General features: G+C 41.4%; 1 protein-coding gene across 2 annotated transcripts in view; it reads right to left on the reverse strand.

The window, feature by feature from the left end:
* CLVS1 (clavesin 1) overlaps window positions 1-12,244 on the reverse strand; it is a 140,224-nt gene extending 127,980 nt beyond the window's left edge. The window contains exon 1 of one of the 2 annotated variants that reach the window (XM_084619358.1): window positions 12,154-12,244. The gene's annotated coding sequence lies outside the window, so the exon portion shown is untranslated. Of the gene's footprint in view, window positions 1-11,109; window positions 11,162-12,153 lie in introns of those variants that run through there. The other variant, XM_084619359.1, reaches the window with a different exon arrangement.
* Between the last annotated feature and the right edge of the window lie 2,218 nt (window positions 12,245-14,462).

A 14,462-nucleotide genomic window follows, 5' to 3' on the forward strand; every position in this document is an offset into this window, starting at 1 on the left:
AGTATTTTTTTAAAGGTTGGTTTATCACGAATACTATCTTTTCATAAGTTTCCCTTTATCCATTTATTCCCTGTGTTTATAACTTTTCCCTAGACTTGTGCAGAGAACCATGATAAAATTGTGAACACCATGGCAGCTGGGGTCATTTGATACATGGAGACCACGCTCAGAAAAATTTTCCATTGAGGGTTTTCATTTTTTAAAAAGTTCTTCCTTGTTTTTTCCAGTGGTAACACTTGTTTGAGCCAATGATCTAGAGGCTTTGTCTTCACTGCCATAAAAGGTGTGTTTTCACCATGTGACAACTAAGGTGTGTTACCTCTTGCTGTAAAATCCTACTGGAGACAAGGCACTGTAGTTTTACAGGGGTAAACTAGGCGAGGTCAACTGCAGGTGGGGAGAATATAGTGCTGATCTCACCTAGCTTTCTCACAGTAAAAATTACAGGTGCCTTGTCTCCACTAGGATTTTATGACTGGGTAGCTCAGGTGTGTAAATTATGCCACTAAAAGAATCCACCTTTTCTGGCAGTGAAGACATAGTCAGCATCTCTTTAATTGCCAGGTGCAGAATAACATCACTAACAAAGTTTAATGCTCAATACAGACTCCCAACCAACTGATATTCCTCCAGCAATGTTCTTCCTGGTGAGCATCTCTCTCTCTCTCTCTCTCTCTCTCACACACACACACACACAGTCTCTTCTCACCTCCCAGTCCCTTGTCACCTTCTCTCTTTCCTTTTAATGGTCTTTTAAGTAATGGTGCTTATCTTCTTAAAAGAAAAGAGTATCTAATTTGCTTAGCCCAATGATCTAGAAGTTCAAAACACAAAGTCTCACAATGAATATACTGTGAAATGTGTTTGATAATTCTAGCATTCCAAGCTTGATGTTTTAATAGTTAAGATGATAATTTTATTGTACATTTCAGAGTAACAGCCGTGTTAGTCTGTATTCGCAAAAAGAAAAGGAGTACTTGTGGCACCTTAGAGACTAACCAATTTATTTGAGCATGAGCTTTCGTGAGCTACGCGAAAGCTCATGCTCAAATGAATTTTATTGTAAGCTCTTACTTTCAGTATCTTGTAATTTTTCTGGAAAAACTTTACAATTTGTGTTTAAGTTTTTCATACTTGTTCTTAGCTATGCTTATAAAAAAAAAGTCCTGGATTGCTACAAGCATAACAAAAAATGCCACAGAATCTTCTTAGGAGTTTCACCGGTGTAAATCAGGAGATACCTCCACTGAAGTCAATGTGTGAAGTAAGATCAGAATCAAGCCCAGTTTTTCAGCCTTTACAGAAAAAAAAAGTTCAGATTTCTCTTTTGAGATTGAATACCTGAAAAGGAGATTGGTTTTAAAATGTAGACACTACATACCCCTCAGTGAGGCGGCTACTTTATTAGGTTTGAAAAAGGTTGTTTGAAAAATAATGGAGTTTTAGGGAATGTCTACATTGCAATTAAAACCCATACCTGGCCTATGCTTGCTGACTCCAGCTCGTGGGGCTCAGGCTAAGGGACTGTTTAATTGTGTGTGAATGCTTGGGCTGGAGCCCAGGCTCTAGGACCCTGAATGGCGTGAGAGTCCCAGAACTCAGGCTGCAGCCTGAGCCTGAACGTCTACACCACAATTAAACAGCCCCTTAGCCCAAGTCTCATGAGCCTGAGTTGGCTGGCACGGGCCAGCCATGGGTGTTTAACTGCAGTGTAGACATACCCATAGACAGTGACATTGGGTGCAATTTGAGGTAACTCCATTGATGTCAATTGAGTTACACTGGTTTAAAACTGATGCAGGCTGCACAAGAACAAGGCCTTTGTTTTTTAAGTAAAATTTCAAACTTAATGTGGCATTAGTTTTCTTGCATTTAATAAGTTTTTAATTATAATTGGTGGCATTTAACTTATTTAAAACTGACACCCCCTAACATCGGAGTGTTGTCTAAGAAGTGGTATATCAGTTTCCAGTCTGTTTTAGCAGTGGCTCAAAATCCAAAGAAACACATGGGACCAGAATTTTTGCTGCTGTAAGGTCTGCTAAGCAGAGGAGGGGTGCAGTCAGGGAGCCAATTAAAACTCCCTAATTCTCAATCTGCAGCAGCTCTGACCCTACCCCTGGAGTAAATTAAAGCAGCCTAGGAGCTACTCTGATTTATGTCAATTGGATATGGTTCTAAGGGATGATACGCCAGCTGAGAATTTGTGGAATAGAACTTCACGCTGCCCTGCTCCTTTCCTGCCCCTTGCTTCCTTCACCATGTCTCCATTGTTAGAGTCTGGGCACATTCTTGGTTGAGTTGAGACAGCCAGATTCTGCCCCTCACCAGTGAACAGGGGCAAGAAATGGGGGAAAGAATCTGTCTCATTATATTTATTTAGTTTTTTAACACTACTGTTCTTTCAGATTCTTAAAGTATGGGTGGAGGCTTTACGACTTACAGTCTGTTTTACATGACTTCTGTACAACAAGCATCACAAATGATGCCACTTCTTAATATGAGTATTATTTTTATTACCTTATTTAGGTTATGGAAGCGCCCATAATGTGTTAAACACATCCAGAGGGAGACACAGACCCCACTTCACGAAGATGGTGGTTGCCAGCAAGCGATTTAGAAATACCCAATGCGATTAAGACCATTTATTTTCAAATACATTTTACAGTTTGTTCCTATAGATACAAGCTTCTTACCCTACTGAACACTCTGATCAATGGGCTAAACAGAGTTTTTCTGAACTACAGTATTGGTACTGCAAAATAATCCACAGCACATATAAACAAAGCATTAACTGTCAGAATTCCATTAGCAATCATGGGACTCGTTCCACAGCTGTTGTAATTTGCTGTAGCTATGCTGATTTACACCAGCTGATGATTTGGCCCCCACGGTATTTACATTAGTAACATGCATTAATGCCAGAGAGCTACCCAATTTAATTGTCACTCTGATTTCTCACATGGTATTGAGCTCTTGAATTCCTAAATATGTAACAGATGCACATTCCCCATCATCATACCCACACGTTGCCATTTTCCCTTTCTCCTCTTGGGTTGTCTACATCTCTTGCTTGTGTAAAATGCTCCAGATTGTTCCCCCCCTCTGGAATGGTGTTGCTGTGCAATGGCAAAACAGAGCCTTTGTTCGGCAAGAGCATTGCTCAGAACATATTATGACTTCTTCCTCTGCTGGGGCCCTTTCACAGCTTCTTAAATCGGCCCTCCAAAGGAACAAAGCCCAGACATATACCAGGAAAAATAATGATCATTATTCAAAACAATAAACATTGAACGAGAAGTAATTATTCATCACATACGCCATTTTTTATTTTCAGTGTGTTCAGTTCCCAACAAAATTCAGAGAAGGGTCAGGATGCTTGTGATACTGAAAATATACTGGTTTCTCCAGTCAATGGCCTGTGATTTTGCCTGCTATGAGGGACCTGTGTTTATTTTATAGTAGTAATAATAATAATACTGTTGGTTCACAGCACCTTATTCTGTAATATTCTGTGTGACCTTTCTGGATTTCCCCAAAGACAGGCGACCCCCCTGCCAATACCCAGGAGACCTACCTCTATGCTGTTGTCCCACCATGAAGTATCTAGCAGAAAGAACTGTATCTAGGAGAAGGAAAACTCTGATTTCAAATGGGGACAGACAGAGATTACTTAGCTTCTTCAGGCAAGTCTATCTAGGAGAAGGAAACTCTGATTTCAAATCTGAGCAGCCCAAGCTCATTAGCCGTGGAAGGTAAGAGGACAAGGGTGGAACCACTGATACCTGTTCCCAGCGGGATATGACATGGTGTTCCCATGAGTGGGATAGAGTGGGTTGGCCTAATAAGCCACTGTTACTTATTATAGAAACAGTACAGCAAGCCAGACTGACTTATGTGGATTTTGACCAAGGCTCATCACGCCTAGCAAATGGAAATATTAATGGATTTTTGGATAACAGCTGGAATGTTAGAACTCTACTTTCCCCTAGCCTAACTGAGCTAGAAGCAGAGGAGTTACAGAAGTTACACGTTTCCCTTGCTGCCTTACAGGAGACACATTGGCTGGGTACAGGAGAGTTGACAGTTAAGAATTATACTATCCTTTAGTCCGAACATTTAAGTGCACAAGTGAAGCATAGGCATGGGGTTGCTATAACAGTGGACAAGAGAACAGTTACTTCAATGAACAACTGGAAACTGATGTCTGAGCAGATTGTCACTACTGCCTACAATGAACTATGCATCATTGTGATCTGTTGTTATGCACCATCATAGGAAGAGGATCATAGGATGTTGTTATGCATCAAAACAGGAAGAGAAGCATGGATTTTATCAACAGTTGGATGCCACTGTAGATGAGATTCCTTGTTATAAGATCCTGATAATGGGAGATAGAATGCAAAGGTTGGTGACGGATAAGGTTAGCAAATGAACAGTGTTGGACCACATGGCATTGGGATGACAAACCATATGAGGAAAGGTTAATGCTGTGAGATGCACAATCTAGTTATGGGTGGTACTTGGTTTCAAATGACATGCCCAAAGTTACATGGAATTCATCGGATGAGCAAACCAAAAACCAGACTGAGCACATTATTATCAGTAAAAGGGATAGATGGTCATGGTAGGATGTTAGTCTATAGAAGCACCAGCTGTAGCTGTGATTAACTTAATCCTTCCAATTAGTAGTTCAAGTCCAAGAAAAAGATGGGTGCAACTGGAGCCAAATTTGGCCTTGATAGATGAAAGAGTAACAGGGTGACACTTGGAACGTCTTTCCAGTCATTAATTTGCTATGATGAAGAAATCTCACTATGGAATGGATAGAAAACAATCAAGGGAGTGATAGAAAACACTGCAAAGAAAGTTATTGGAAGGCATAAGCAAACAAAGAAGAGCTGGACAAGCAACAAAACAAGAATATTACAGGAAAAGTGTAAATAAGCAAAGACTGCTGGGAAAGTGGAAGAAGTAAAAGTGTTGGGGAAAGTAATGAAGAAATCACAAAGACTGGGCAAGCAAAAGTTCTGGAAAAAAGGCTCAACAACTATAGGAGGCATCAAGAAAACAAGACATGAAAATGATATACACAAAGGTTAATTTGTATGGAAACACAATCAGGTCAATGATATGAGTAGTAAGAAAGGCAACGGGTGAACTGACAATAAATGCCAAAGAAGGGCTGGAAGTATGGAAGGAGCATTTTGACAAAATGCTCAACCCTGTCATCCATCCAGATGCAAGCATTCTAGACAAACTAGATGAACATGGCAGCTTGCAAGGCACAATGGATATCAGCACTAAACAACCGTTGAAAGAAAGAGCAGAGAAGCAGTTAGAAAATAGGAAGGCTGCAGGAATCGACAATATAACAGCTGAGCTGCTAAAAGTTGGCAGGACAAAGTACTATCAAAACATTAGGAAAAATATACATGAACGTACGGGAGCAAGAGGAGATGCCGGATGACTGGAAATATAATAGTTGTACCAATCCTGAAGAAAGGAGACCTGCCAATCCAAATAATGATCAGTCCTGGGAAAAATGAAAGCAGTTGTTAACAGATTACGGCCAGTTTTTGAGGAGGAGTAGGTGAGGAAGAATGAACCTTCACACCTTGGCAAAGTTGCATTTGATATTCATGCTCCAACAGTTAATGGTGTAGGGGTTGGGAAGTGAGAATGGAGATTATAGATGTTTTCGGTTTTCATGTACTTCTCTCCAAACCAAATCAAATGCTTTTGTGAAGCATTACAGAAAGTAGTAAAACCATATGGAATCCCAAATAGGATAAATGCAATTATAAAGGTTATATATGAGGACTCTTGTAGTGCCATAAGTATTGGTGGAAAATTAAGCAACTGGTTCAAGTTGAAGTTTGGCATAAGACAAGAGGGCATGGTCACTTTTCATCTTGTACTTAACTTGGATGTTAAGAATAGTAAATGAGTTTCGTGGCTGTGATCTAAAGTTAAGCTCTTTAGTTTATGCAGATGACATCATATAGCTGGCAGACATCTGAATTAATGATCAAACTCTGCACACCTTGGAAAATTGGTGTAGTTGACTATATAATAAATGTCAAAAAGATCCAGTGGGTGCATCTTGGAAAATGGACAATAGACAAACTGTTAAATGCAGCAGCAGTGAAGTCATAAAATCATGTGTATCTAGGAAGCTTGATCAGTGCTGATGGTTCCATCAAGGATGAGGTTAAATGATGTGCCTTAGCTACAAGTGCAGCATAGAAGTTGATGAAATGAGAGACTGATAAAAACATTGGTACCAAAGTGAAAACTTATCAAACCAGTATGCTAACACTATAACTCTGGTCTGGCAGCAGCTGCAGAAACAGCTGCATGAAACAGACATCAGAAAGCTGGAAGCAGTGGAGATAAGTTGTCTGGAAGATGACAGGTGTAAAATGAAATGATTTTAAGGCAAATGAAGACATTAGGAGAGAAGGATGTGAAATCTGGGTGCAGGATTGGCTGAAGTAAAAACGATGATGTTGGTGAAGATGCTGCTGAAGATAAACCGCTGACAGGATTTCAAAGAAAATATTACAAATACAACCCAGGTCAGTCCAACCTAGAGGCCAATCAGCTTTTAGATGGTGGGACATCGTATGCATGGACATGACCAGGATACGCTTAGCGGAGGAACAAGCCATGGACAGGAATGCATGATACTGTACTGCTCTCTGTCTGTAAAGATGCTTTGAGATGAGAAGAAGAAGCAGCCCTTATATAGGTCTTTCCATCAGAAGATCTCAAAGTGCTTTACAAAGATGGGTAAGCACGGTTAATGTCATCAGATATGTGGAGAAACTGAAGCACAAAGTTTAAGTGACTTTCCCAAGATCACACAGCAAGTCAATGGCAGAGCCAGAAGTTAGCACTTAGGTATCCTGGGCCATCTGCATTATTTTCTTTGGCATCCTACCAGCTGTTTGTCTCTACCATTGAAATCTTTTCTGTAGCCAATCCTATACCCAGATTTCTTTGTTTGCCTTAAAATCATTCCATCTCCATCTTTCCATCTTCCAGACAATTCTTATCTCTATTGCCCTTCACACTACTACATCTGGCATTATAGCTTGTGAATCATCATTGATAAATTAATGCTATACATTACCAACAATCCGATGACTCCAGCTTTCCAATGATGTATAACATTTCTCTGGTCCTGTGGGTTCCCATCAAATTAGATATTAACATCACTTCATGTGTATCTTTGAGCACTGCTCTGATTATTCTGATTACCATCTTGCCTTTTACCATTAACTTCAGTTCCAGTTGGATTTGTTACCCCTATCTCCAAACCTTTGAGAGCTAGATCAAGTCCGTAAGTCATCTGAAAGGTTGCTGTCATGGCTTTTAGATGATCTAAAGTATTAGGGCAAGCTCCTCAGCTGGTGTTAATAGGCATAGCTCCATTAGGATCTGATCCTTAATTTCTAACTCCTGGCATCCGTGAGGATATTGGCTGCTCAAACCATTCTGGAAGGGAAGTGAGTGGGCAGAAATGGAAGTAAGATGATAGTCCAGAGTGACTCAACTTTCACCATGTGGGTGTCATCTCATTAAATTGCTTTTTAAAATATGTTGATATTAACTCTGTGAAACAACTTGGGGTTAGATTCTACTCAATACTGGCATAGATGCTGGAATAGGAGTGTGGGGTGCTGCAGCACTCCCTGGCTTGAACTGTTTTCCATTATATACAAGGTTTGCAGTCTGGTTCAATGGCTGTCAACACCCACACTATAAAAATTGTTCCAGCACCCCTGTCTAACAGGAAAGGAGAGATGGAGTTATAAATGAATCTATGTATAGTGCATATATGGCCTCTGTTACACTAAATACCATGAGATACTATGATATTTATCCTCATATCACCCCTATCATGCAGCAAAGTACTATTATTCCAATTTTACAGAGGGGAAACTGAGGCACAGTGGGACGAAGTAGTCTGCCCAAAGTCATACAGGAAGTGTTTGATGGAGCAGGAGGCTGAACACTGGTTTCCTGAGTTAGTACCCTCACCATGCAATTCTCATTCCATCCCTTACATTCTGACCAGGGTTATGCTGTACCTCATTGGCTGAAATGAAGCTATGTGCATGTTCTTCCTATGCACTAGAGAGCTCCATGAGACAGTGTGTCCAGTGCTCCTTCCAGGGCGCTGCAGCTCCACATTGTCCCCAGTGTAAGGCTGAGTCTAAATGGCACAATCTAGACCTCAGCAGTTTAATGTTTCTTTATGTTTCATTAATATTTGCACTTCTTCTTTGATTTGCTCTCCCATCAAAATCCGAGAGGTTGTTAGAGTCCCATCTTACTAGTGCCATCACAATCATTTCCTACTTCTCTATATGAAGATTAGAATGGATCAGTGAGGTTAAATGGGGGAAAATATCTTATTTCATTATCTTTCTAAGTCTGATATTTACTTCACTGGGGCATTGTAGCTTCTCTTGAATGTGGGAATAGGAAATGGTTGTGATTATAACATCAATATCAGACTCAACAACTCAAGACTCCAGAATTTCCTGGAACTAGGAATCCTAGCTACGGTACAAATATAAACACTTCCTTAAGTTTAGTGACACTAACACATGACAGATCCCTAATGCTCTCAAGTTAGTCTCCCCCACGCTACCCTCCCCCCGCCACACACACAACTTTTGGCCAGGTCTTAATTGTGGAGTAGTGCACATTATGGGAGTATGATTTCCAAAGCACAGTAAGGTGTCATGCAGTCTGTGCAGGCCCTGCTCGTTCCCTACTGTGTGATAGTTGTTAAAAAATAATAGGGAACTTTTGAGTGTGAACCAAGGGGGTCTACATGGACCAATTACTGTGCAACATAGTAGTGGCTTTAGAAATCATACCCCTGTAGTTTGTATTGCTGCACCATGTAGACAAGCCCTAAGTCAGTTACAGGTTACCTGAGCGCAACACTTATCTATCCAGCACTGGTAGTTCAGCCATAGTGCAGGACAAAACGCTGCAGCCACTAGATTGATATTACACTAGACTGCACCACCTGCTTCCATTTGCTCCTGTTGTTTCTATGGGTTGATAGACATTAAGAGATTCGAGTAATAAGGTGGCAGGGTGTAAAAGCGATGGAGAATTTGGCCAATTATCTTTAAGTCTGGAATTTGCATCATATATTTTCATAAGTTGTGTAGAAACAGTGTCATGGTGGCACTCAAATATCTTTTAAATAAATATTTTGTACAAAATATCTGATAAGCTCATAAAATGATAGCAGTCTTTCCTCAAATAATTTGATATCAATAGGGAACCAAGCCTTGATAAAATGCATATCATATGCAATGTCATCAATGAACTTGGGCATCCAAAGTATGGAAAATTCAGAAGGAATAAAACAGGCAGTAGGACACATGTTATTCATGAAATGTGTGTCAAATAGTCCAAATGTCAGTATGCAGTCCTTCACAAAGCATCATATTCATAGGCTTTTGTCAAACGCAATCCAATGGACTACACTGCGCATGCAGTTTAATATTCTTCTTTTAGAATACATTGTCAGTAATGGATAATGCCATGAATTCTTGCATACAAATAGGATATCTGTGAAACATGCTGAAATCTGAGTGGTGAGTGACGGAAATGCTGAGGGATGGGAGTTACTATATGGGTAGAGATGATTGTGTTACAATATCTGCACAAGCATATGTATAAGTTGTACCTGACACATAATCAATGGATTTATTCCTATGCCTTTAAAAAAACACAACTTGCCTAATTTTCCTGTTCTTTTGATCCACATTATAAATGTTGGATCCTTTAAAAACAACAGTTCACTGCATGCTAATGTTAATCGTACATGACTGGCACAATCTTGCCGCTTTTAGTTCTAATTGGGGGCATAATTCCCAATGAAGACAGTGCACATTTTTCCTGAGTAGGGCCTGCAGGATCAGTCCCTTTACTAACCCTGTACTGCATTTATTTTGAAAGAAAGAGATTGGACTTCCACACCACTGAAATGAGGAAATGCTGGAATTTTCCTGTAGTTTTACTTCTGAGCCCTTGCACACACCTTCAGTTCCAAATTTACATAAAAGGAGAAGTTTAATTTCTTTTTAGAATGGATAAAGGTTTGTAGTCTGTTAAGGAAAGTGCTAGACATTAGGATTTTGATTTCCACAAATCCTATATGGAAGAATACTGTTTGGGGAGTTCTCAGATTAAATCTCTTGAGATTATATTGAATTCAAAAGGGATGAGGCTCTGTTTATTCACCAAACAAAATCAGCATTGGCCACTACTCATTGAACTTCACAACCCTTCCCCTCCTCAGTAAAATAAGCCTGATATTGGTTCTGTTTCTTTACTACATGCCATGTGTATGTCATAGTGGTGTCCAGATGCTACAGAGATGGTAACACTAGAAATAGCTATAGTGAGAGAATAAAATGCTCTTGCCAAACAGTGATGTAAATGTTTCATCGATTGCACATGTAACTGGAAAGCTGCAGGGACTTACAGATCCAAGGTTTAAGGAACGTATCTGAAGTATACTATAGAACTAGTCAAAACATTTGCATTTTATCCGATATTGTCCTCTTTTGGAACATCAGCAACCCATCCTGGTGTTTGAATAAGGTATGCTCTATGTACAAAGCAAACAGACTTTAATGAATTATATATGTGAACCAATGCTGTCAAATTAATTCCTGCAACCCTTACACTGCAGAATCTCACTGGAGTAAGAGCTATGCAATGTAAGTAAGAGTTGCAGAATCAGGTGTGCACAAGATTAAAAAGTCAGGAGTGATTAAATAATGAACCAGGAACTCAAAAGGTTCTTAAAATGGATTATTACAGTTTCCATTATTTTGTATTACTTTGCAAAAGGCTGACTCCTACAAAATACTCAATGATTTTCAAAGATGAGATGAATCAATAAAATCCTTAAAATCATCAGCAATATTTTCTATATGTTAGAACTGATTATGCTGACAAAAACAAATGGACCCTGTTAATGTCAAGCTGGATACTTAACTACAAATCAGTAAAAGATATATAAGGTTATCCAACTTACTATTAGCTGAAAAATAAAATCCTTACCTTTGCTATGCCATGCATGGCATAATGTTGTTGCATAGTATGTCATTTACATGCTGGCACCATGTTAACTTTTCATATACTAGAAAATCAATTTTATCATCTGATTCCATGAAATCTGCCTTTCTATAATTTGATCATTCCTTCCAAAATATGATCCAGTCCAGTCGCTGACAAGTGAAAGAAAGACCAGCCATCTGTTCCTTAACTTCATTTTTATTTAGGCTTATTTGGAGCAAATATTTAGGAATCAGCATTTTGAGAAGGGGGAAAAGACCCACAGAAACAACATCCTCCCCCAAGCTTTGAACAGCTGACAATCAATTACAGTCGGTCCGATAAAATACGTGGTATTTCTTGCCTTTATTTGCCTTTCGGGTGTTTTTTAATCGATTAAGATAAATCCTTTTTTTTTTTAATCTTACATTACATGAGAGCAACTTGCTCCTTGAGTTTCTGTAGTGGAGGAGCTGAGGGGAGCCGGGTGGAAGTGACTCACCCCACAACCCTCCCCCGCGCGCGCACCACCATTAATGATGATTTCCCTTCGGGGAACCAGAACATCGGCTTGACCCCTGATTGTTCTCCCCAGCCTGTCCTCCCGCTTCGGGTTTAACGTGCCCGATGAAAACACAGACAGCAATTTACTGAGGAGGAGCGGCTCCCTGCTGGTCTTGGGCACGCGCCCCATCTGCCAGCGCCTGGCTAGGGGGTCCTTCCAGCCTCCCCTCACTTTCCTCCCCCCCCTTTGTTTTTAGATTGCATCATTCAGCTGAATCCCCCCCCCCCCACCAACTCGCGCCCCTGCCCCTGCCCCTGCCCCTGCCCTGCCGGGGGCTGGGGTTTTGGCTGGAGAATGTCTATACTACTGCTCCCGGAGAAGTGCAAGATGAGGAGCGGCGGCCAGGAAGGAACGCGGGGCAGGACTGCGGCTGAGAGCTGTCCAGGCAGGGTAGTGCTGAAACGCCGCAGCCGTGGAGGGGTTGGGGGCGGGAGGAAGGGGCGGCAGGAGCCTCTGAAAAGCCAGAAGAAAACAAACCCAAATACCTGCACAGGGCCACGCAGCCTTGCCTGGGGGTATTTTTCCCGGCAGGTGCCTTTGCTGCTGAGATGGGTGGGGGAGAAGGCTCCCTCTCTGCCGGCGCCAGGCTCAGATCTCTCGCGGAGCCGGGGAAGGGGAGCGCCCCAGCGCCACCGGGCTGTGGATTTTTGGTAGGAGGCGTGGGCACCAAAGCCTCGCACGGTGGCTGGCATTCCCCTGGGTCCTAAAGGCCTCCCGGGTCACCTACTCCTCCGGCAGGGGGGCACACTCGGAGCCCCCGTGATGTGAGAGCGGCTCCGCGACAAGCGGCGCCCAGACCGATTGTGAGGTTCGCCCTGGAAGCAGGATGGGAACACATGACAGGAGGACACACTCCCCAAGGGAGCTCCTCGGTGCTCCTAAATTCACCGCGTGGTGAGTGGAGGTCCCGTGAGAGGTCCCGTGAGATTGATGATTTTGCAGACGTTTCTTACAGCTCTAGCAGCCTGAGCTGCACTGGGCAGATGCGGGAGGGGGAAAAAAATCCACCCCAGGCTGTTCTCCAGATTTCCCAGTTAAATCTCAGCGCTAATGGAACCCCCTCCTCCCTGACTGTCTAGGACTATGGCTGTGAGTCCAGCCAGGAAATCTGGGGCTGTCACAGAGAAAGCAAGCTTTAATGATAGCCTTAATCTGTGGGCCTCCCTTCCAACCCTAATATTCTGTGATTCTATAACTCATGAATTCCTTCCTGAAAACACTGATGCAGCACAGAGGAACACATCTCTCTTCTCCATTGTAAGGACAGGACATATGATACTGTTGTATTTGCAAGGACATAGCACTTGGACAAACTAAACAAGATGATTGGACAGTGACTACAGAATGACTGCAACTGGTAGAGTGGCAGTTTTGGTCCCATCTGATGAGCACCAAGTGGTGGGGCCAAATTGAGAAGCAAACCTGAGATGACAAGCAGTGGCTCCAGAACTTTCAAATGCAGAAAAACAAATTTCCGGAGTTGTGTGCTCAGCTCAACCCCATCTTGCAGAGAATGAACACCAAGATGAGTGCTGTCCTTACACTGGAGAAATGAATGGTGATCACCATGTGGAAGCTTGCAACCCTAGATTACTTCCAACTGATGAGTCATCAATTTGGCTTTGGAAAAATCAATGGTGGAGGTACTTGTCATCAAGATATGCAAGCTGCTAAAGTGTGCCTTGATGTAGACAGTAGTGAGGCTGGACAATGTGCAGGAAATAATAGATGGGTTCACTGAGCTGGACATCCTAAACTATAGTGGGCAGTAGATGGGACACAGATCACCATTGTCTCTCTGGCCCTCCCGATGTAGTATCTCCTTCTTCCCTTTTCCAAGCTAGCTGGGGTTGGGACACTGGAATAGTCTTTTTTCAGGCTTGCTGGTCCAATGTTCACTCCTGTTGTATGTTTGAATTTATTAACAATTTGAAATTGTCAAACAGGCTCAAATGTAATTATTTAATCAAAGATGATCAGTTTGAAATTCGTACAGCACTATTCAGAATACAGAAAGAATAGATACATTATTACCCGTAGTGTAAGGTAAAGAGCTGGCTTTTGCATCTCTCTCTCTCCTCTGTAACTGGTGGGATGCCAGCAGTTTGCACTCCCTACCTGATTTTCAAAACCTCTGTCCTTCTATAGGGGAGGAGACAAACCCCTTTTTGGAGGGAAAAATACTTTCCCATGATTAATTTCACTGTGTCATGTTTTAACATTTTTTACTTCATTACTTATGGAATATCTTTTATGGTAGTTTTATCTTATCAATCATGTAACCTCAAGGGCATTCTAATCCAGTCATTATTACTGACAGCTGGAACAACCAGCAGTTGTCACTGAGTTAACATCTTTTAATGGATCCCCATTTCATCATTACAGAAAACATCTGCAATAACAATTGTTCCTTATCAATCTCCCAGTCCTGATTATATTTCTGCAGACTCTTTTACTAGTCTGAGGGGGGTCTCTTTCCTGAACAACTGTTTTCCCAGAGTTGGAGGCACTAGCCATAATGAAGTATGGTCCAATACTCAATCTTAAGAAATTCTTTAATATAGGTCACTCACAGGTTATAAACCAGCACTCTGGCCTTACTATTCAAACACACTCTTTGCTAATACCTTAAAGATTTTGGGACAATAGTTCATATGTAAATACATTTAATATACAAGAAAAAAAACTAAAAGGGTTAATATTTACTAACAGGTGCTAACACTTTACGTCCACTCTGTCCTCCCATACCTGGTGTATCCATTGTTTTCTTGGCCGTGCTCTTTTTCTCTTCCCA

The sequence above is a fragment of the Lepidochelys olivacea genome (assembly GCF_965140295.1).
Source record: "Lepidochelys olivacea isolate rLepOli2 genome assembly, chromosome: 2".
Lineage (NCBI taxonomy): Eukaryota > Metazoa > Chordata > Testudines > Cheloniidae > Lepidochelys > Lepidochelys olivacea.